This window comes from Sarcophilus harrisii, chromosome 2 (assembly GCF_902635505.1).
Source record: "Sarcophilus harrisii chromosome 2, mSarHar1.11, whole genome shotgun sequence".
NCBI classification, from domain to species: domain Eukaryota; kingdom Metazoa; phylum Chordata; class Mammalia; order Dasyuromorphia; family Dasyuridae; genus Sarcophilus; species Sarcophilus harrisii.
Genome location: NC_045427.1, coordinates 321,918,965 through 321,940,584, shown reverse-complemented (window position 1 = coordinate 321,940,584; position 21,620 = coordinate 321,918,965). Strand labels below are relative to the sequence as shown.

Here is a 21,620-nt window from a genome sequence, read left to right as displayed (position 1 = left end):
AATGATGTGTGCTCACATTGTCTCTTGTTTAATGTTTCCTGAAGTGAGTTTTTCACAGTTTATTAAACAGATTTCATGGCTCATAGAGGGGTTTAAACAAAGAACAGCCTATTCTCACAAGTGGGACACATCTTGAGGTTAAAACAAAAACAAAAACAAAAAAAACAAAAACTCATAACCACAGCATCCATGGAGCTGTCCTAGCTGTACTGACCCTGCTGGCAAAACACCTGCTGGGTGATGGATGAGACCAGGTCCCAGAATAAGCCTTACTCATAGATGGAATAGGCAGTCCCCCACTAGCTTCAATACCTTAGGTACTGGATATAAATATTTGCTACTGACTGGTCTGGCTTTAGAAGTTTATTCTCTTTTACTTGCCAGCTCATCTTTAGAATTTTAGGACCAGAACTTCTTTCCTTTGAGCATAAGGCTTCAATCCCTGTTTAAATGTAAAAATCACTGATAGGAGTAAACACCAAAGTTGTTGTCTGTCACTTTTGGTCTGTGGTGGTGTTTGTCCTTCGTTTTGAGTTTTTTGAAGAGGACCAGTGACATTATAGGGTTATGTCTTGGCTTACTCATGAATTGGATTTAAATGATGCAGAGTTGTACAAAATTATCAGCCTCGTGATCTCTTCCAATCATCAAAGTCCAGTGGTAAGACAAAAATTAGCATCTGGCAAAAGCCTAGTGGGTTCAGTAGATGGATGACTTTGGCATCCATGTCTGGTCAAGCTCCAAGCACTCCATAGCACCTGCTTCAGCCACCTTCATGACCATTACAACCAATTGTTCTCACCAGAGCAAATCTTCACATGTTGGGGCAAACATACCCCTAACTCACCAGCAAGTTGGAGGCTTGTTGGCTACTCTTAGCCAGATTCAGCCCATCTGCACAGACAGTTTCCCAGAGTGTGGCCATTGGTCATGCCCCAGCTTCTTGAAGCCACAGATGAGAGCTGAATGGTAGGTATATGCTAAAGGTAGATGAGCATCCCTGTACAGTGCTCAGCAAACATTAGCACCAAAGGTGCTGGTTCTCCTTGAATGTGTATATACTCCTGAAAGTCTATATGGAAATTCGAAATAAGTAAGGCAAGGTTTTAATTTCCATTTTAAAGATAGAGAACTGAGGCATAGGGTCGTTAAAGGATAAGATAATCTAGCTGTTTGGTGGCAAGGTCAGAGGCTCAAACCTAAGTCTTTAAATTCATTCATTCATTATTGATCTCCTCTCCCCCATCCCTTTTTTTCTGGATTCAGGGAATTCAGAGGAAGCTCTAGGTGAGTCTTTGTTCTCCAAATAAAGATTTATATTCTTTCATTTTAATGATTTGGGGAGTCACAGGTGAAGTCAAGTAGGTGACTAGAAAGGGGTGGTATTAGTTGTAGCATGATTTTCCTCATGGTGAGGCAGAATTTTTAGGTGTTAATGTGGAGGGAAGGTCTCCTTGTTCTTTTCCCTCTCCAAAAAACAATTTCATCTATGTGCTGGGATGTGGAAAACTCCTAAGGATTTTAAAACAACCTTAAGATATTTTTTTTACACCTCTTGCCCTTGGGTTAAAGTATGACCTGTTCTCTTATCTTCTAAAATTCAAATTCTGAGCAATTCCCTACTCTCTTGAGTTCTTTAGCCTCTGTGTTTTTCCTGTGATACTCTTTAATCTGATTTTAGGTCTTATTCTCCACTACTTGACTGACATTCCTAGAACTAGAAGGAAGGGACTAATATTAGTCTTTGTAGTTCCCTAAGGACCAGATTCAGGCTCTTGTACATAGTAGACAATAAACATTTATTGAATTGATTTGAAAAAAAAAAAAGATTTGTGTGAATTGCTTTCCAGCTTAAAAATGAGTTGTATTTATCTTGTTTGACCTTTGAACAACAATTGTGAATGCAGCTAGGGCAAATATTACCTCTATTATATAGACAGGCTCAGAAAAATCCAATGGATTATCCAGGGTCACATAGCTTGTGAAGCCAGTGGCTCCTGTTCCTCCATTTCTCAGATAGCTCTCTGAAATCAGGGCACTGACATAATGGAATTTTGAGTTGGGGCAGAAGTGGAGAAAACAATAGTTTTGGAGCAGAGGGAGTGCATATCTAATTAAGTAACTTAGTTACTTAGCACAACAGGCGAGCACAGAGCACCTGGGGTATCAGTCAGAATCAGTGGCAGCAAAGGAAAATCAGAGTGTGGAGGCCAAGCTTTGATTTTCAATCCTGGTTATTGTCATTTGTAAATGTAGTCAAGGCCAATGCAAATTTGGCAGCCCTAGTGTATTGTTCCTCTCAGCTTAAAACTTTTTAAGATTTATTTACAAGGCTGGGCAGGGCCTCTCTATATTATAATTTTATTTACAGGTTGATCTGACCTCTATAGCAAGCCTAAGAAACCAGTTTGTTTTTTAAAATAGTTTTGAGTTACTGTGGGGTTTTTTAAATCATTTTTAATTTATGGAATAAAACGAACACTTCCAAAACATAGTATAATTAAAAATATACTGTGGCATCTGATTCTCTTGGATAGTGATGATTATACATACATGGGTAAAATGACAATGTTATGATTATAGGATAGAATTGTTTTTATTCCCTATCTTTTCTGCCATCTCAGATACTCTTTCTAAGGAGATACTTTATTGGATTTAGATATAAAAGGGACCTTAAAAACCATTTAGCCCAATTTCTTATTTTTTACATATAAGGAAACTAAGACCTAAAGAGGACTAGTGACTTGCCTGCCCAGTGTCACATAGCTGGAATTTGAATCCAATTTTCTGACTTTAAGTCCAGAAGTTTTCCATTACATTTACATTTTCTTTTTTTGTTCATGATAGCTAATATTTTTAAAATGTAATGTATGGTAGTTTATATTTACAAAGTGCTTTACATACTACCAGATGCTATATTTGCTAACTGTGTTAATTCCTCAAGGAGTTTGACCTAGAAGGCAAAGTGGGGCAGCCATTATTTCCATTTTACAGATAAGAAAATTGAGACTCAGAGACATTAATTGGCCCATCCAAGATTTCACAATTAGTGACAGACCCACAAATTGAAGCCAGTTCTTCTGACAAGGCCAATGCCTTTTCTACCTTATAACATTGCTTGTTGGGGAGCATAGATGCTCAGCCCATTCTGTATTCGAACCTATGCCCATATTAGTGCAGTGTGGAGTCAAAAGTGAAAAGGTACCTAGAAAGGGGTAGGTGGATTCTTGAGCCTTATGTTTAGAGAAATTTGATAGCTGTCCATTGCTTAGGATATGCCCTATCTCCACTCTCTTACCTTGCCCTGGCCCCCAATCCAATCCTGCCCTAAGTTACCTTTTCCTACACATTAGATGCCTTATATTATTTCCTCACACACTTTCTGGGTCACTTGGGACTTGTCATTCTTCTATAATCTATAATTCCATAAAATTATAAAGAAACATGAATAAACTTTTGTACCAAATCTCAGACTATTAGAACTAGAGATTGCCTCTTAATACTCTTTAAAAAATGTAGGCCCAAAGACTTAATTTATGTTAAAGATACCTTTTCTCTAAGTTACTCAATATAGAAAACAAAGAATTATTATTTTGCATTTGTCTCTCTCCACTTCCACTCCCGTCATCTTAATTCAGATTTTCATTATCTTTTATTTCTTTCTGCCTCAGACCCTCCAGATCTATGTCCCCTGTAATGTAGAAAGAATACATATATTTTATATATATATGTATATATATATATATATATTATGCACACTTGTATGTGTGTGTGTGTGTGTGTGTGTGTGTGTGTGTGTGTATTCCTGAGCAAAAGAGTGCTGGTGTTTAACAATCAGCTTTCCAAAAACAAACAAAAAATGTGCACAGAATATACTTAAATTTAATTTGCATCATTAACATTTTCTTCATCAGTTTCCTAAATTTAGACAACCAACAAAAAATTAAATCAAGCCCTGATTTGTAGCACTTGCTGATTTCTAAGGTATAAATGCTGAAAATTTAATACTCTTGTAGAAGTTGTCCTCAACATGATACCTCCCACTTCCCAGAAAAAATTATTTATAGATTACTTTAATTTTTGTGAAAGACTTTTTTCATAACAATGCTGTGAGGTAGGTAGTATAAGAATTATTCCCATTCTGCATGTGAGGAAACTGAGACTCTCAAAATATGTTATTGTTCAGTTGTTTTTTGGTTTATTTGTTTGTTTGTTTGGTTTTCTGGCAAAGATACTGTAGTGGTTTGCCATTTCTTTCTCCAGCTCATTTTACAGATAAGGAGACTGAGGCAAACAGAGTTAATTGACTTGTTCAAGGTCCCACAGCTAGTAAACTAACTATTGCTAATTAACAAACCCAAGTCCCCTAGCCTTATCATTAAAGGTCCTCTATCCTCGGGCTCCAGCCTATCTTTTCAGGCTTATGTTATTCCTATATGTATACCCTGTGTTTCAGCAAAAATATATTACTTATTGTCCAAATAAATTCTGTGCTTTCTTGTCTCAGGGTCCTTTTCCCCTGGCATCTCATTTCCTTGGAATGTCTGACTCCTCCTCTTTCGCTTACTCCTATTCTATCAGATCCATCTCAAAAGGCTATACCTTCCATGAAGTCCTCTCGTCACCTCTATCCTCTCTAACCTTCCAGTCTATCCTTTATTTTCCCATAATACTTTGTGCCTTTTTCATGTACTTGCTGATTCTATTCTGTACGTAATTTATCTTTGTTATTAGGCTGTAAACTCTTTGAGGATAGTAACCCTACCCTCTGCACGGTCAGAACTTATTTGAAAATGAATCAAAGGAAAGAAAGGATCTCTCTGTGTTAGCTAGTCAATTGAAACTGATAGAAAATTTTCAGCAGGAGAGGGATGATTTATTCTAAAGTTATATGTTTATTTAAGAAAAGGGCTTAGACCTGATGCTGAGTGAAGTGAGCAGAACCAAGAGAACATTATACATACCAACAAGATTATGTGATGATCAGCTATGATGGACTTGGTTCTTTTCAACAAGGAAATGATTCAAGGTAATTCCAATAGATTTGGGATGGAAAAACCATCCACATCCAGAGAGAGAACTACAGAGATTGAAGTGGATCAAAGCATAATATTTTTATCTTTTTGTTTATTTGTTTGCTTTTTTCTTTCTCGTGTTTTTTTTTAATCTGATTTTTCCTGCATAACATGATGAATGGAAATATGTTTAGAAGAATTGCACATGTTTAACCTGTATTGGATTGTTAGCTATCTAGGGAAGGGATGGGGAGGGAAGGAGAAAAATTTTTAACACAAGGTTTTGCAAAGTTGAATGTTGAAAACTATCTTTGCATGTATTTTGAAAAAAAGCTATTATTCAATAAAAAGGGTTAGATTAATAGATAATAGTTCTTTAATGAACTATTAAGGGAAATTAGGTTGTTATAGAGTGGATACTGAGTGTCTTAAGTGCTACAAGGCACCTTTTATTTTGCAATGGAAAAGTTGAAATCCAGAGAGGAATCTCTCTTGGATATCACAGAGTAGGTGAGCCTGCATGTAGGATAGCAAATGATAGCAATTTTCAATTAATAGATTTTTTTTCCTGGGCAAGGTTCAGATTTTACTCTGAGCAACAAATAAACTGTGAAGCCTGGTATCCTGAATCCAGGGGTAGGGCTGAATTCTCTCTTTCACATTCCTGTGGTTGGTATCACAGAGAATAACTATTAAATAACCATTAATAGCTCTGGAACAGGCAGTATTGGGTCACAAATAGATGGATCATAAGTCTGATGCCTTCTGACTTTTATGCTTGGGAATATTTGCCCTTCCTTCACAAAGGTGCTTGAGACGATACTCTTATTATATATTCTGCATAAAAGTGTGCACAGATTTAGAACTGGAAGGAACCATATGACTTGTCTATGGAACACAGAAGAACTGAAATTTAAATTCATGTTCCCTGACTACAAATCCAAGGTCCTTTCACAATTCCCAGTCATTTGTTTCTTTAATGAACACATAAAACTGTATTCTTTTAAACTACAATGGAAAGAACTCTTTTGTTATTGCTCAGCCATGCCTGACTCTTCATGACCCCATTTGGGATTTTCTCGGCAAAGATACTGAATTCAGAAAGATGAGTCCTCCTGACTATAGGCTTAAGCACCTTATTGTAACATCTGTTTACCTCCATAGTTTCCTGTTGTTCGTTAAGTGAGCTTCTTGAGAGTAGAAACTGCTTTGCTTTTCCAATTGTATACTCAGTTTTATTTGAATGCTTTCCATATATTAAACAATAAATGTTCTTTCATTTATTTATGAATAACCAAACATAAATGGTCAGATCATTAAAAAATTATAGAAATGGGGAAAATATTATGTATAAGATCAATTGGTAGAAGAAAAATCCATGACAAATTTATATAAAGGGATGGATAAATTGAACAATTTGCATTGTTTAATTGTGTTTGAATCTTCCTGACCCCATTTGAGGTTTTCTTGGAAAAAGACACTGAAATGGTTTGCCATTTCCATTTCCAGCTCATTTTACAGATGAAGAAACTGAGGTAAGCAGGGTTGAGGAACTTAGCCAGGGTCTCACAGCTAGTGTCTGAGGCCAGATTTGAACTCAAAAAAATGAGTCTGTCTGTCTGTCTGTCTCCAATCTGGTACTCTCCAGTGTGCTACCTTAGCTCCCTCTGGGAAAAACAAACAAAAAAAAAACTTCTGCTCTGAGTTTAATTCTTGGCTTTGTTACTTGCTTCACCTAACCACCTTCACCTAACAAAGTTGTTGAACTGTATAACTTCAGGATCTTTTCTAGCATTATATGATTAATAGAGTATTTTAACACCATCATCTAAACCGATAGTGCTTGTTGGGTCACTGTCACTTTTTTTCTCCCCCAATCCCAAAATGATTCATCTAAAATGCCACAGGGGGGCAGCAGCTTCCACACCGGAGGCTCTTTGAAATAAACTATTGGGTTGGGTTAACTTTCAGCTGTCTTAACTTCCACCAGAAAGAACAACAGTTAGTGTCAGCTGCATTACTGCCATGTACAGCTTCAGACTGGAATGACCAGCCTGCTTTTCGAGCATTTTGTGGAGGCTCATTCGTGGAACAAACAACATGCTCCTCGGCCCCTTTCTAAACCTGAGTTTCAAGTACCTTGGAGCTGAGTTCTACAGCCTCAGGCTCCTCAGGTGTGTATTGTACCATTCAGAAGCACCATCCTGCCTTTTTTTTTTTTTTTTTTTAATTGCAGGGAAGTGGGCCGTTGGAAAAAGCTTATAGCCATCCCCAAAAACCCCCTCGTTTCCCCCCCCCCCCCCCCCCCCGACTATTGGAGGTGGCTAGGGAACTTATTAGGCTCCTTCCAAGACTCTTGGGGAGCAGTTGAATTATTCTTGAGTCCCCCAAATGACAATGCCAGCTCTTTAGAGTTCCGTCCTAGCTGGAGATAGAGGGCAGCGAAGTGTTCTAGAGGAGAAATGATGGGCATAGTTATTTGGGAGTATCAATGTAAAGAGCATCTGTATCAATGTAAGAGTATCTGTAAAGAGAAAGTGGGAGGGTGGGGGAGAGGGGACGATCACCGACAACAGTGATCTCATTTTTCTCAGGCTTTCTTGACTTTTATTATTTCTTTTTTAACCACTTGATGCTTGAGAAAGAGGAAGCTGTCATTGCTGAAAACGAGTTGATTTTTGAAACTTGTTCTAGTAAGAAGGAGGAGTATGGAACTCCGCTTTCCTCCCCTGGAAGACAGGCAGCGAAGGAGTCCTTTGTAGGTGTAATAGACTTGGACTGATGACTTGGCATCGTGTTGCCCAGTAAAAGCTGCCACTGACTAGCTTGTGCTTGCGGGGATTGGACGTTTCCTACAGTCGTGGTAGCTGGGAAAGAGTCCTCCTAAGACTGAGAGCCAGCTTTGGGAAGATTGGGATTCCTAGAGCATCGAGCATTTTTGCAAGATAAGCATGTGCATGCTTAGCTTGGCTAGATTGTTCTGAAGAAACTGGCTGTTTCTCCGAGCTGGTAGGTACAACAGCTGATTCCTTATCTAATTGCTTGGATTAAATTTTGAAATTCAGGAATGGAAATGCACTAGTTAAGTATCTTGAGAGTGACAAGCAAAACGTTTTAAAAACTACTATCTGCTCCTATCATGCAGTCTTTTTATTTAGGGCACAGAAAAGTTCATCTCTTTTACTTGCATGTGGCATCTGTGGAGTAGGAGTACTGTTGTGTTGACTTGTGCACAAGAAAATGCTTTTTAAAAATTCCCTTCTGTTTTTTTCTTCTAAAGTATCTTTTTCAGAGATTTTTCACTTTATGATTTCAGAAAAATTTTGAATGCATACTTAATTTTTTTCACTGGGGGTAGGGAGATTGCTGATGGGATGGCTAGTTAGATGGCAGTTGTTCTGCTGAATTAAATTAATCAGTCAATGATATTTCCTGTGCAAGGTAGATGGACTTTATTCTGAGAGGTTTGGGCAAGACTGCTTGGTTCTATTCTTTGAGAAACAAGACAAGCTTTAGAAGTGGTCAATTTATTTCTTACTGGCAGAGTGAAATGGAGAGAGTGAGAATTTCATTCAGGTGAATAAATATTTTATTTTGTGGAAAATGAAAGTGAGGTTTCTAGTGGGCTTTATTTATTTTTGAGGGGGAGGAAATCACAGTTCAGGATAGCCAAATGGTGTACTTTTTTTTTTTTTTTTTAAAGAAGCTTTATTGCTATTGAGTAGTATCACTTGGTTTTATTTCTGTCTAAATCTATCTATTCATGTAGAAGGATAGATATGTATAGCTTAGAAACTTGTTTAGCAATCTGACAAGATTTCTTTTGGAGAAATTATTATTTTTATTAGCTATCTTTAAATGTTTGTTTTTAAGCTGTATATGTGAGACAGGGATACAAGGAATAAAGGGAATGTTTGATTTGATCCTGAAGGTTAACTGCACATTTATTGAAATACATCATTGATTCGACATAGTCTTATTTTCTTATCAGTGCTTGGCACAGACCTTTAAGCACTTAAAAATATTCTGTCTTCAAAGTGTACTTTGTTTTTAAGAAACTAATGGCTGGCCATTAGCTTACTTTTTTTTTCTGAGAAAAAGTTTGTGCTGTCTTAGAATCAAGTTGATGCAAAAAGAAAAGGAAAGTTACACATTTAGTGCATCAACAAGTGTTAGAAAGACAACAAGCTTTTGGATTTGGTCAGCCTCTCAAGGGGTACTTTTAGTTAGAAGAAATGTTTCTCTATTCAGAGCTTTATTTCACTTATCTTAGGCTCCTATCTTTTGCTCCTACTATCTGTAAGAGAAAATGCTTATTTTTTGTTGTTGTTGAATGTGACATTTTAGGCTATAATATTTTGAATTTTGAGAAAATGTTCAAATTATTAATGTTTAATTTTATGAACTTTAGGAAGATGTTTAAGCCATTAATAACATTGTAGGGAAATGATACTCAACATTAAAGGCATTGTTAGTTTAAAATTCCTGTTGGGATATTACTTTTTAATTACTCATTAAATTAAGTTGCTTTTGTTTAAGTCATTAGTTTTCCTGGGTTAAAATATTATGTCTTTTGTTGTTCCCTGATTTCCATGATCCCACTGCAATTCTGGTATTTTAAACTTAATTTCATGCTGTTTGATATAAAGACAGCTGCCTAAAGTTGTATTTAATTGAATAGTAGAAAGCAGAGGTTGTAAAATGACAACTTTTAATAATAAAACTCAAGATTAAAATAAATAATGTGTATATTTTGAGGCTGCTTAGTAATAAAATTTCCCATTTTGTATTCCTATTAGTTACATTTTTTTATTCCTATTAGTCTCATTTTATTCATTGTATTAATGCTTGGACTTCTGAGTGGTACTTTGAGAACTAGAGGCTATTATAAAGAACATGATTTGGGGGATTTTGCATAAGGTTTAAAATAATGCATTATGTTTTTATTTTGACTGATTTATTGGTTTCTTTTAAAAGTGTTTATGCAAATCCAAGTTGTTTTCAAGTATAGTGAATGACAGAAGTGTTTATCTAATATGCTAGTACTGTTATTTTTCATCACAAAAAGAAAATGAGACACTTCATATATGAAACCTTGGGGCAAGCACAGAGTTTCAGAAGGTTCAGATTGACTAGGTTCTTCTCAAGTTAGCAACCAAATAGACCCCAGGTTCGGCACCAGGACTAGGGCAGAGGCAGAGCTCTTGACTTTTTACTCCCTTTCCAGGGTCAAGGCAAATAAGAATAAAAGGAACAGGAGAATTTATAGCAGAAATTCTTCATCTTTTTTTGTTCCATATCTCCCTTTGATAAGCTGGTAAAGCCTATAGATTCTTCAGATAATTTTCTTAAATGCATAGCAAAACATAGGATTAGAAAGGAACCCTATTATTGAAATACAGCTATTAAACAAATTTTAAAGTTCAGTTGAGAAACAGCTGTTAACATATATCTGTCTGTCTGTCTATCTATCTTAGAGTTAATAGTTAAGAAAACTACAATACTGTCTACCCCAGAAAAGAAATTAGAACAGCCAGTCAATGCACACTGTTAAGAAGAGTTCATTCATATATTCTCCCCAAACTGCTGATTCCTCACACATACACTGGTATTCAAGTATCTGATGACTTTCAAGGGACAAATATAGTGTGGGAAGAGAGAAGAAAGATTTTAGGCTATTCAAATATTTTTATGTGTGTGTATGCTATATACACATAGGTGTATATATGTGTATTATTCATATATGTTCACACATTTTATATATATACATATATATATATAATACAAATTCACATTTTTGTGAGATGAAAAATAAGGTCGCATTGGTATTTTAGATAAATGCTAACTCTGTCATTCCCCTCTCCCCTCACGCCAAATCACTGTTCATGAAAGTAACTTGGATTTGTCCAATAGCTTTACAAGGAGGCATTACTAGCTGATGTCTTGGCTGTTAGCTGAAGTTTAAAGGTTTATCTTTGAAACTGAAGGTATAAGTACATTTGAGAGTACAAAAGTCACATAGAAAGATGATGTTTTCTTATCTTAACTAGATTACACCATGTTGCTAAACATTGTGCATATCCTGTAGTCAAAGATGGCACTAGAATGAAATTTTAAAGAGTTCATTTAGGCAGCTGGTGAGGCTCTGAGACTAGAGTGAGAAGAATCATGCCCATTGATTCATTGGGTTAATTTCTTGAGGAAAGGAATTGAATGACACATAAACACAGAGGGCCAGAAAGATGATGCTTGGGAGAAAGGGCTAAAGAATGTTCATTTTTCTATTCATCTGAGGTAGGAAATACATAATATTAGAACTAGCATAGATTATTATCTGATATTGATCTGGATAAATTATTAGTCTTGGATCTTAGAATCCTTCATATTTTGATTACCAAGACTCTATTTCTCTATACCTACTTACTGGTAAAAATTTAATAAAATTTCAGGCAGCATTTGTTTATTAAGCTCTTATTATATTTCAGTCCTTGTACTAAGTGCTGGGGATGGAAAAAAAAGGAAAAAAATTGGGTATCTGTTCTCAAGAAATTCATTCTAATGGAGTAAAACAACATGCAAATAACTATGCCTGATACAGAACTAATGAGAAATAATCTGATAGGGAAGACAACTATTAAGTTGTTAAGCATGAAAAATGCTGGTTGAAATTGGGAAGGGGAGCTGGAAAAGACACAAAACTGCTAGGAAAATTGGACAGCAATAGGGAAGAAATGTGACTGAGAGCCCCACTTCTTAAACTGTGGGTTGCAATCCCAAATAGGAGTCTCATAACTGAATATAGAAGTCACAAAATTATGATTTATTATTAATAAATGTTTGATTTGCATATCTATTTTATATACCTATATAACTCGAGGCCACATAAAAATTTTGGGGCAAAAAGGGGTCACGAGTGGGGAAAAAAAATTTGAGAAGCCCTGACTTAGAGCAACATTTTATGAAAAATGAATGTGATTTAAATGTAGTCGAATCATTAACAAATAAGAAAATTGTGGAAAATACTATCTGACTTTTCATGAATTCATTTGGGGTTTTCTTGGCAAAGATACTGGAATAATTTGCCATTTCCTTCTCCAGCTCATTTTACAGTTGAGGAAACTGAGGCAAGCAGGGCTAAGTGACTTGTCCAGAGTCACACAGCTAGTGAGTATGTGGGGCTACATTTGATCCTGGATCCTCCTGCTTCCAATCCCAGCACTCTATCCACTGAGCCACCTAGTCCCCCAATTTGGATTACATAAAAAGGTTTAGCATCCAAAGAAGCAAAGAGTGGAACTGGGGGGAAAATCTGAAGCTGCTTTCTGGTAAAGATCTTATTCCTAAGATATAAGGTGCTGAATCAAATTTATAAGAATAAGAGCTATTTTTCAATTGATAAATGGTTTGGGGATATGAACAGGCAGTTCTCAAATGAAGAAATCCAGGCTATCTATCTGAGGAAAAAAATGCATCATATCAACTATTAGAAAAATGCAAATTAAAGCAATTCTGAGATTCTCTCTCACCCCCATCAGAATAGCAAAGATGACAAAAAAGGAAAGGGAGAAAGAAAGAAAATGATAAATGTTGGAGGGACTATGGGAAAAGAGGAATACTATATATTGCTGTGCTGTTAGTGGACCTATGAGTGACTACAACCAATTTGGAAAACAATTTGTAATTATAAATAAAAATACTAAAGACTTCATCCTCACTGTCTTAGCTGTGCCATTACTAGGCCTGTACCCCCCCCAAATCAAAGAAATAGGAAAAGATCTAATATATATGAAAATATCTGAGGTTTTTTGGTAGCAAAAATTGGAAACTAAAGAGATGCATCTCAATTGAGAAATGACCAAATAAGTTAGAGTAAATGAATGTGATTGAATTCAAGTGTTGTGCTGTAAGAAATGAGGAAATAGATGATAGCAAAGAGATATGATAAAATATACATAAACTGATGCAGAGTGAAGTAAGCAGAAGCAGAATATGTATCATAAAAATGAACAGTTCTGAGGATTCTTAAAGAACTGAAGAATGAAATGTGCAGAAGCAGAACAATTTGTACAATAACAACATTGTAAAGAAAAATAACTGAAATATATAAGAACTTTCTCATTTAAAAATATTGGTATATGTTTTCAAAAAAACTTTCTATTGATAAATCATATGACTTCTGTTGTTCTGATAGTATGGCTAATTATTTTTAGAGTTGCATTTCTGCAACTCTAATATTGTATTTCTTGATCATTGTTTGATTTATGGTGAAATTTAGGTTTTGCTGAAGGAAGTGTATGGAAGCTTATTGATCTTCCTCAGTTCAAGTGCTCCCTTAATATCTAATTATTCAATTAGCAATGGTTCTCATTTGGCAATTATTTGGGAGAAAAGAAACTTAGAGATAATAATTTGCTGATTTGAAGTAAGCTAGAGATCATTTGGTCCAATTCCACAGATAAGAAAGTTGAATAGCCAAGGACACCCAGGTATTAAGACAGCTAGAATTTAAACACAGTACCTTTTCTCCAAAACTTTAACTTCATTTAATAGATAACTATTTTTATGATTTTCAAATAATAATTTTATTTTTATTATTAATATTAATATTTTATTATTAAAATATGATTTTAAAATAATGATTAAAAGTGTCTAGTGGTTTCCTTCTCTTTCCCTTGCCTTGCTCCTCTAGTATACTCTTCTAGCAGAAATAATTTGGATTTGATAGATGGAAAATAATTTTCTTTTCTTTCTTTTTTAATAAAGCCTTTAATTTTCAAAACACATCATAGTTTTCAACATTCACTCTTGCAAAATCTTTTGTTCCAATTTTTTTCCTCCTTCCTTACACCTCTCCCCCCACCCCCAGACAACAAGCAATCCAAATATAGGTTGTATAGCATATACAATTCCTCTAGATGCATTTCCACATTAGTTGTGATGCTTGAGAAAAGTCAGATCAAAAGGGGAAAAAAACATGAGAAAGAAAACAAACAAAACAACAAAAAAAGATGAAAATACTATGTTGTGATCTACATTCAGTCTCCATAGTTCCCTCTCTGGGTGTGGATGCCTCTTTCCATCACAAATCTATTAGAATTGCCTTGAATAATCTCATGGTTGAAAAAAGCCAAATTTATCACATAATCTTGTTGTTGCTATATACAATGTTCTCTTAGTTCTACTCACTTTACTTAGAATTAATTCATATAAAAATTTCTTTTCTAGTTTACTGCTTCCCTTCTAATTTTAATTGCATTGGTTTTGTTTGTACAAAACCTTTTTAAATTAATATAATCAAAATGATCCATTTTGCATTCCACAATGTACTCTGGTTCTTTTTTGGCCATAAATTCCTTCCTTCTCCACAGATCTGAGAGGTAGACTATCCTTTATTCTTCTAATTTGCTTGCAGTTATCACTCTTTATGTCTAAATCATGAATCCATTTCGACCTTATCTTGATATAGATTGTTAGGTGTGGGACAATGCCTAGTTTCAGCTGTACTGATTTCCCAGCAACTTTTTAAAAATTTATTTTTATTTTTTTATATATAAAACATATGCATGGGTAATTTTTCATCATTGACCCTTGCAAAAACTTCTGTTTCAATTTTTCCCCTCCTTCCCTCCACCCTCTCCCCCAGATAGCAAGTAGTCCCACACATGTTAAATATGTTAAATATAATATATGTTGTTGCACAAGAAAGATCAGATTTAGAAAGAAGGTAAAAATAACCTGAGAAGAAAAAAAACAAAAATGGAAGCAAACAATTAACAGAGAGAGTGGAAATGTTATGTTGTGGTCCATACTCATTTCCCCGTGTTCTTTCACTGGGTGTAGCTGATTCTGTTCATTACAGATCAATTGGAACTTATTTGGATCCTCTCATTGTTGAAGAGAGCCACGTCCATCAGAATTGATCATCATATAGTATTATTGTTGAAGTAGTTAATGATCTCCTGGTTCTGCTCATTTCACTTAGCATCTGTTCATGTAAGTCTCTCCAAGCCTCTCTGTATTCATCCTGCTGGTCATTTCTTATAGAACAATAATATTCCATAACATTCATATACCACAATTTATTCAGCCATTCTCCAATTGGTGGGCATCCCTTCAATTTCCAGTTTTTAGCCACTACAAAAAGGACTGACACAAACATTTTTGCACATACAGGTCCCTTTCCTTTCTTTAATATCTCTTTGGGATATAAGCCAGTAGTAACACTTCTGGATCAAAGGGTATGCACAGTTTGATAACTTTGTGAGCATAGTTCCAAATTGCTCTCCTGAATGGTTGGATCTGTTTACAACTCAACCAACAATGCATTAGTGTCCCAGTTTTCCACATCCCCTCCAACATTCATCATTATCTTTTCCTGTCATCTTAGCCAAATATGACAAGTGTGCAGTTTCCCAGCAACTTTTAAATAGTGAGTTCTTATCCTAGAAACTGGGTCTTTGGGTTTTAGCAAAATTGCTGTAGTCATTGACATTGTATCTTATGAATCTAACCTATTCTATTGATCTCTTATTCTATTTTTTAGCCAGTACCAAATGAATTTTATGACCACTGCTTTATAATATAGTTTTAGGCCTGGTACAGTTGGGCCACCTTCATTTGAATTTTTAAAAATTAATTCCTTTGAACTTCTTGACCTTTTTTTCTTTCAGATGAACTTTGTTATTATTTTTTTCAGCTTTGTAAAATAATTTCTTGGGAGTTTGATTGGTATGGCACTGAACAAGTAGATTAATTTAGGTAGAATTGTCATTTTTATTATATTACCTCAGCCCACCCATAAGCATTTGATATTCTTCCAATTGATTTGATCTGACTTTATTTGTTTGGTAAGTGTTTTGTAATTGTATTTATATAGTTCCTGACTTTGTCTTGGCAAGTAGACTCCCAAACATTTTATATTATCTATAGTTACTTTAAGAGAAGTCAGGGAGGTCATGACCACCTATGTTCTAAATCAAAAGAAAAGGGGAGATGTTTGAATCTTTACAAATTGTTAAGTCATTAGAGTTGATAGAGACAATAATTATCTAATTTAGCATGGTTCAGTATGATTAATCTGATCCTACGAGGAGATGTTATGGGCCAGAACTTGAAATGAGGTACTAAGTACAATTGATAGAAACAATGCTAGTGTTCACACCTTTAGAAAGCTCATATAAGCAAGAAAGAAGTATTTAAGTATTTATTGGACTTCACACGTTTGGGAGATTTCAGGGTTTAGTATGAGATATCTGAATTCACACCTCCCTTGAAGCTCTTAGGGCCAGAGAGCACTCTGGGAGATATCCCACAATCCCACTCTCGGAGAAGGAGGAGTCAACCTTTTACACTCAGCGTAAATAGAGTTTCAGTGAGCCACTCGAGGGACTTACTTCGGAACATTGACTGATGAACATTTGACCCTGAAATCTCCCAAATGTGTGAACTCCAATGAGTACTTAAATACTTCTTGCTTATATGAGCTCTCTAAAGGTGTGAACAAAAGCATTATTGTCTATCAGTTGTACTTAGTACCTTGTTTCAAGTTCTGGCCCATAACATTTCCTTGTAAGATCAGATGGTTAGAGGCTACTTTTTTTTTTTTTTTTTTTTTTAAGATCCATAACCTTAAACTCAAATCACTTTGGCTTTCATTGATTGGCCAACAACAGGTCCCAGCCCAAGCTTTATTGGTTCTTATTTGGTCTTTGATGGCTTAGAGGAAGTATAAATAGCAATTGTTTTTGTTTGGGCCAGAACTGAAGGGCCCCTGCTCCTAGATCATCTTTGGTTTTGGTTTTTGCTTTTTTGAATAGGCCATTAAAAAACCATTCTCTGCTTCATTATTTATCTAGTTTTAATTACTGAAATCAGAGAGTTGCCTCAGACAAACTGAGATCTGGGATCTGAGAAAGATATAGGAAAGAAAGGCTAGTGTCCCCCACTGCATGATCTTCCTGATCTATAGCTTGTCACTGTTCCAGATGGATATGGAGGCGAAAGTGAGGTTTGGTGACTGCACAATCCTCTCTTACTTAAATCAAGTTCCCTTAGTCATGATACCACTCTCCTGATGAGAACTAAGGACAAAGAACTAAGGAACAAAGTTTTCCCCTGATCCATTTTTAAATACAATGAATCTGCTCTAGCTCACTCTCTCAGAGCCATGTTAGCCACATCATCTTAGTAGAGCTCTAAGGGTTTGAGAATATCTCTTCTCAACTGCTATTGGCTTGAGTCCCTATTGGTTGGGTTCCTTCTCTCCCCCATTATTATTAAGTACCAAAGACTAGTTATTCTATTTATTCACTTACTATCGATTAGTTTTTACAAAGGTATATTTATTTTGAAAAGAAAAAAATAGCAGAAGTACAAATATTTTTCTCTTAACACTTTGGGATCACACTTTTCCTTATATCACCTTGGTATTATAATGCTGGAGAAACTGAGGCAAGATAGAAATTAGAGAGTTTTTAATATTCGAAAGGGAGAGATTTACTGGGACCAAATGGATCCATGGTTTGGTGTGTGTGTGTGTATGTATATATATATATATACATACATATACATATATATACACACACACACACACATACATACATGGCTCAGCTACAGGGGTAAACCAAGGCAGGGGCAGAGAGGGGACTAACAAACCGGTTCTGACAGGGTGGGAGGAGGCATGAGGGACACCTGATAAACTGGGATTACAGAATGGGGAGAGGCACCTAACATTCTGATGTCTAAGATAGAAGGTATTTCTCCTTATCTGGATCATCATGATTAGGAGGGAGGGGTGGTGTTGCAGTATTGACCAGAACAATTGGGAACTGAGGCAGAACAATTCAGGGAAACCGAGGCAGGACAATTTAGGGAAACTGAATCAGGATAATAAAAGAGAACTGTGGTACAACAGTATCTGGAGAATATGTTCAGACTTAGTTGAGTTCCAATATAACATTGGTTCAACTAAGATCATGTCCAAACATGGCATGATTGCTAGATAAATCCTTGTTGCAATTTACACAGAGCTGGGTTCTGAGGTTCACTCCTCCTTGGTTGCAGTACTGGATGCAAAAACTAGACTCTGGGACTTGAGTACACTGGAATGTCCAGAAGATCTTTGTTCTTCTGACTTCTCAAAGTTGACAAGGTCAGAATTTCCAAGCCCTTTGCCTTAAATAGAAATGAACCAATGTCCATTTTTCCCAGTCATTTATCAGTCTCAAAAAGAGAAAAGCTTAGAGCCTCTACTGTCATAATATTGTCTCTTATTGGCTGTCAGATCAAGAGAGAGCAGGCAAGGAAAAAATGGCTGAAGGTTTGCCTTTATCTTTTAAAGGTACTCCCCAGTTCTGGCTATGCAATAAATTGAGAAGGCTTCTTCTATCTATATGGTTAGCAGATGGGAATAAGTAACAGAATGTCTATATATATATATATATATGCTTTATGCTTAAATCTTTCTAGGGCATTTCCATTATACATCATCATGGCTATCCCAGAAGCAATCTCCTAAATCTCTTTCACATGATGAGTAGCATTAGAAATGCTTTGTGTGTGTGCCAGTCCCTCATGATATGTGCAGAAATAAAAAATGACAGATAACTCTCTTTGTGTGAAGAGGCAAGTACCTGTAAGCTATTTCTGGTTTCTCCTTAGTTATTTGGAAGAAAAGGGACTAAAACCCAGACACAGCAGAATCCAGAAGATGGAAAGGACTTGAGGTTATTCATTTCAACTCCAAAGTACAACCCAAAGTATGAATGGACAGCATCCTTAACAAATTTGACTTTTGCTTAAAGATTTTAAGTGATAGGAAATCCTCATTATATAAAAAATAAAATGGACAACCATGACATAAAATTGAAAAGTTTAACACAATCAATATAGTTAGAATTAGAAAGGAAGCAATTAATTAGGGAAACATTTTCTGAAATATATCTGTTATCAGATATATAAAGATATCTAAAATATATAAATAAATCATTAAAAAATATATAAGAACAAGAGCAATTTCCCACTGGATAAGCAATCAATTGATAAAAACAGGCACTTTCTAAAGAGAAAATGGAACCACCACCGACAAGATATCCAAATCAATAATAAATTCAAATCAAAACAATCCTATGGTTTCACTTCATATCTTAGACTGACAAAAACAAAAATAACCAATATTTGAAGAGTTATGTGCAAATAGATTACTAACTAATGTACCTTTGGTAAAGTTGTGATTGGGTCCAATTATTCTAGAAAACAGTTTGAATTTATATTAAAAAGTCATTAAACCACAAATCTGGCCTGGTAATATCATTAATAAGTATATACTTTATGGATGTCAAAAATAGAGAGAAAGGTCCCATATAAATAATACATATAGCATCACTTTTTGTATTAGCAAAGAACTGAGAAAAAAGCAAGATGTTATCATTTGAAAGATGACTGAACAAATTGTACCATATGAATATGTTGTAATATTGTACTATAGAAAAGATTAATGTGAAAAGTTCACAGAAATTTTGTTGGATTTGATTCAAAGCAAAAAAAAAAAAAAAAAAAAAAAAAAAAAAGAGAAAAAATTACATGATTAACACAATAGAACATTGAAAGATTTCATTGACCAATCAAGATTACACAAGACTAATGGTGAAACAAGCCTCCATTCTTCTAATGGAAAGGTAGTCCCCTTTGAAGACAGAAGTTATCTTTCCATCACCTAAATCTGGTCTTCTGCAAGCCAAACTACCAATTCTGAAAATAATCCTTATATGTTATGGTTTCTATTCTTCTCACCCTCTCTATATATTTTGGCTTGTTAACAATCCTAAAATATGGCACACAGAATTGGATAGAGTATTCTGGATCTTACTGTAAATTCTGATACTGTATTTCTTTCTGTAGCTTCAGAATTTTTGTTATCTTGCTAACATTTATCCTGTTGCTCTCTTGCATTTTGTCCTTGAAAAAGGAAGCAAAAGCCATTTGTGATAGCATGATGTTACCAGCAAGTTAGTAAGAATGCAATCTCCACAAAGTAAAACCCAAATTCTTCAAACCACTTAACAACAAAACTTTTATTAATAGCTAATAAGCAGTTATCATATCATGCTTAAAATAGAAATAGAAATAGGAGAAAAGGCATTCTCTGCCCTCAAAGAGCTTACTTTTTAAATTAACATTTTTTATTTTCAAAACATATGCATGGATAATTTTTCAACATTAAGTTTTGCAAAACCCTGTGTTCCAATTCCCCGCCCTCCCTCCACCCTCTCTCCTAGATGGCAAATAATCCAATATATGTGAAACATGGTAGAAATATATGTTAAATCCAATATAGGCATACATATTTATACAATTATCTTGCTGCACAAGAAAAATCAAATCAAAAAAATGAGAAAGAAAATAAGATGCAAGCAAACAACAATAAAACAGTGAAACAATAAAAAAGTGAAAATACTATGTTGTGATCCAGTTCTCTCTCTGGGTGTAGATGGCTCTCTCCAACACAAAATCATTGGAACTACTCTGAATCATCTCATTGTTGAAAAAGCCACAAAGGAGCTTACTTTTGAATGGAGAAAGACAATACGTTTTGAGGGAACAAAGGTCCCAGGCATGGGAGCATGATAGAGAAAGTCTAGAACTCAACCTGAAGAGGCATAAGACATTGCTGGGTCAGGTTCCCTCCTTAAATGGAAGTTCTGGGAGGAACCAATCAGACGGAGAGAGTGGTACTTGTGGAAGTGGATGGTACTTTTATGGTGTAGATTCTAGGGTTGAAGTGAGGATGTGATAAAAGAAATCTGGAAGGGGATAATCATCAAGTTTTGCCTGTATGGCAGTATTCTCTAGAAAAGAGACTACACATGTGGAAGTCAACACATTTCAGTGAAAAGCATGCTGGATTTGGTGTCAGAGGACCAGAGTTCAAATTCTGCTTTAGATACTTAGTACTTATGTGATTCTAGAAAAGCTACTTCATCTCTTTGGGCTTCAAGTTTTCTCATTTATAAAATGAAAATGCTGGACTAGATAAGCTCTAGTTCTAAACTGATGATTCTTTGACCATCTATTCCAATCCTTTTATAAATAAGGAAACTGAGTCCCAGAAAAACTGAAAAAACTTTTCCAAGATTACACAGGTAGTAAGAAACAGAATTCGAACTTAAGTCCTCTGACTCCAAATCCAGTATTAAGCTGAATGGGTGTAAAAATCACTATTTTATCAACCAAGTTGGTGTGGCAGCTTTTGTTTATTAACTCTCTTAATCATGGCACTCTCCTTTTGGAACTCTGTATTTTCAAGTCAGGTCATTTCTGTATTGCTGTGCTGAGAATGAAAACTTCACCTCTAGGTGAAAATGAGTGAGATGATTGATTCTGTCCCCCAGAGAGATGAATATAACATCTTAAATTTTGTGTTCACTCTTCAACTAGGTAATGAGAAGTGTCATTTCAAGTTAATGAATTTACATGCTGTTTTTTACTGCTCTCTGTATCATTACTTGTACTTACCCCCTCAAAGGATAGTTGAGTAGAAAGGCCTCTGAAAACTTGAAAGTACTATATAGTAATATGTGAGTTTCCATTCTTAGCAGAACAATTACT

The 21,620-nt window shown here is 35.3% G+C and overlaps 1 protein-coding gene across 1 annotated transcript in view; it reads left to right on the top strand.

Annotated features, from left to right (window-relative positions):
* Nucleotides 1-7,596: 7,596 nt before the first annotated feature.
* ESR2 (estrogen receptor 2) overlaps nucleotides 7,597-21,620 on the top strand; it is an 85,812-nt gene continuing 71,788 nt past the window's right edge. The window contains exon 1 of the mRNA XM_003756342.2: nucleotides 7,597-8,024. The gene's annotated coding sequence lies outside the window, so the exon portion shown is untranslated. The remainder of the gene's footprint in view (nucleotides 8,025-21,620) is intronic.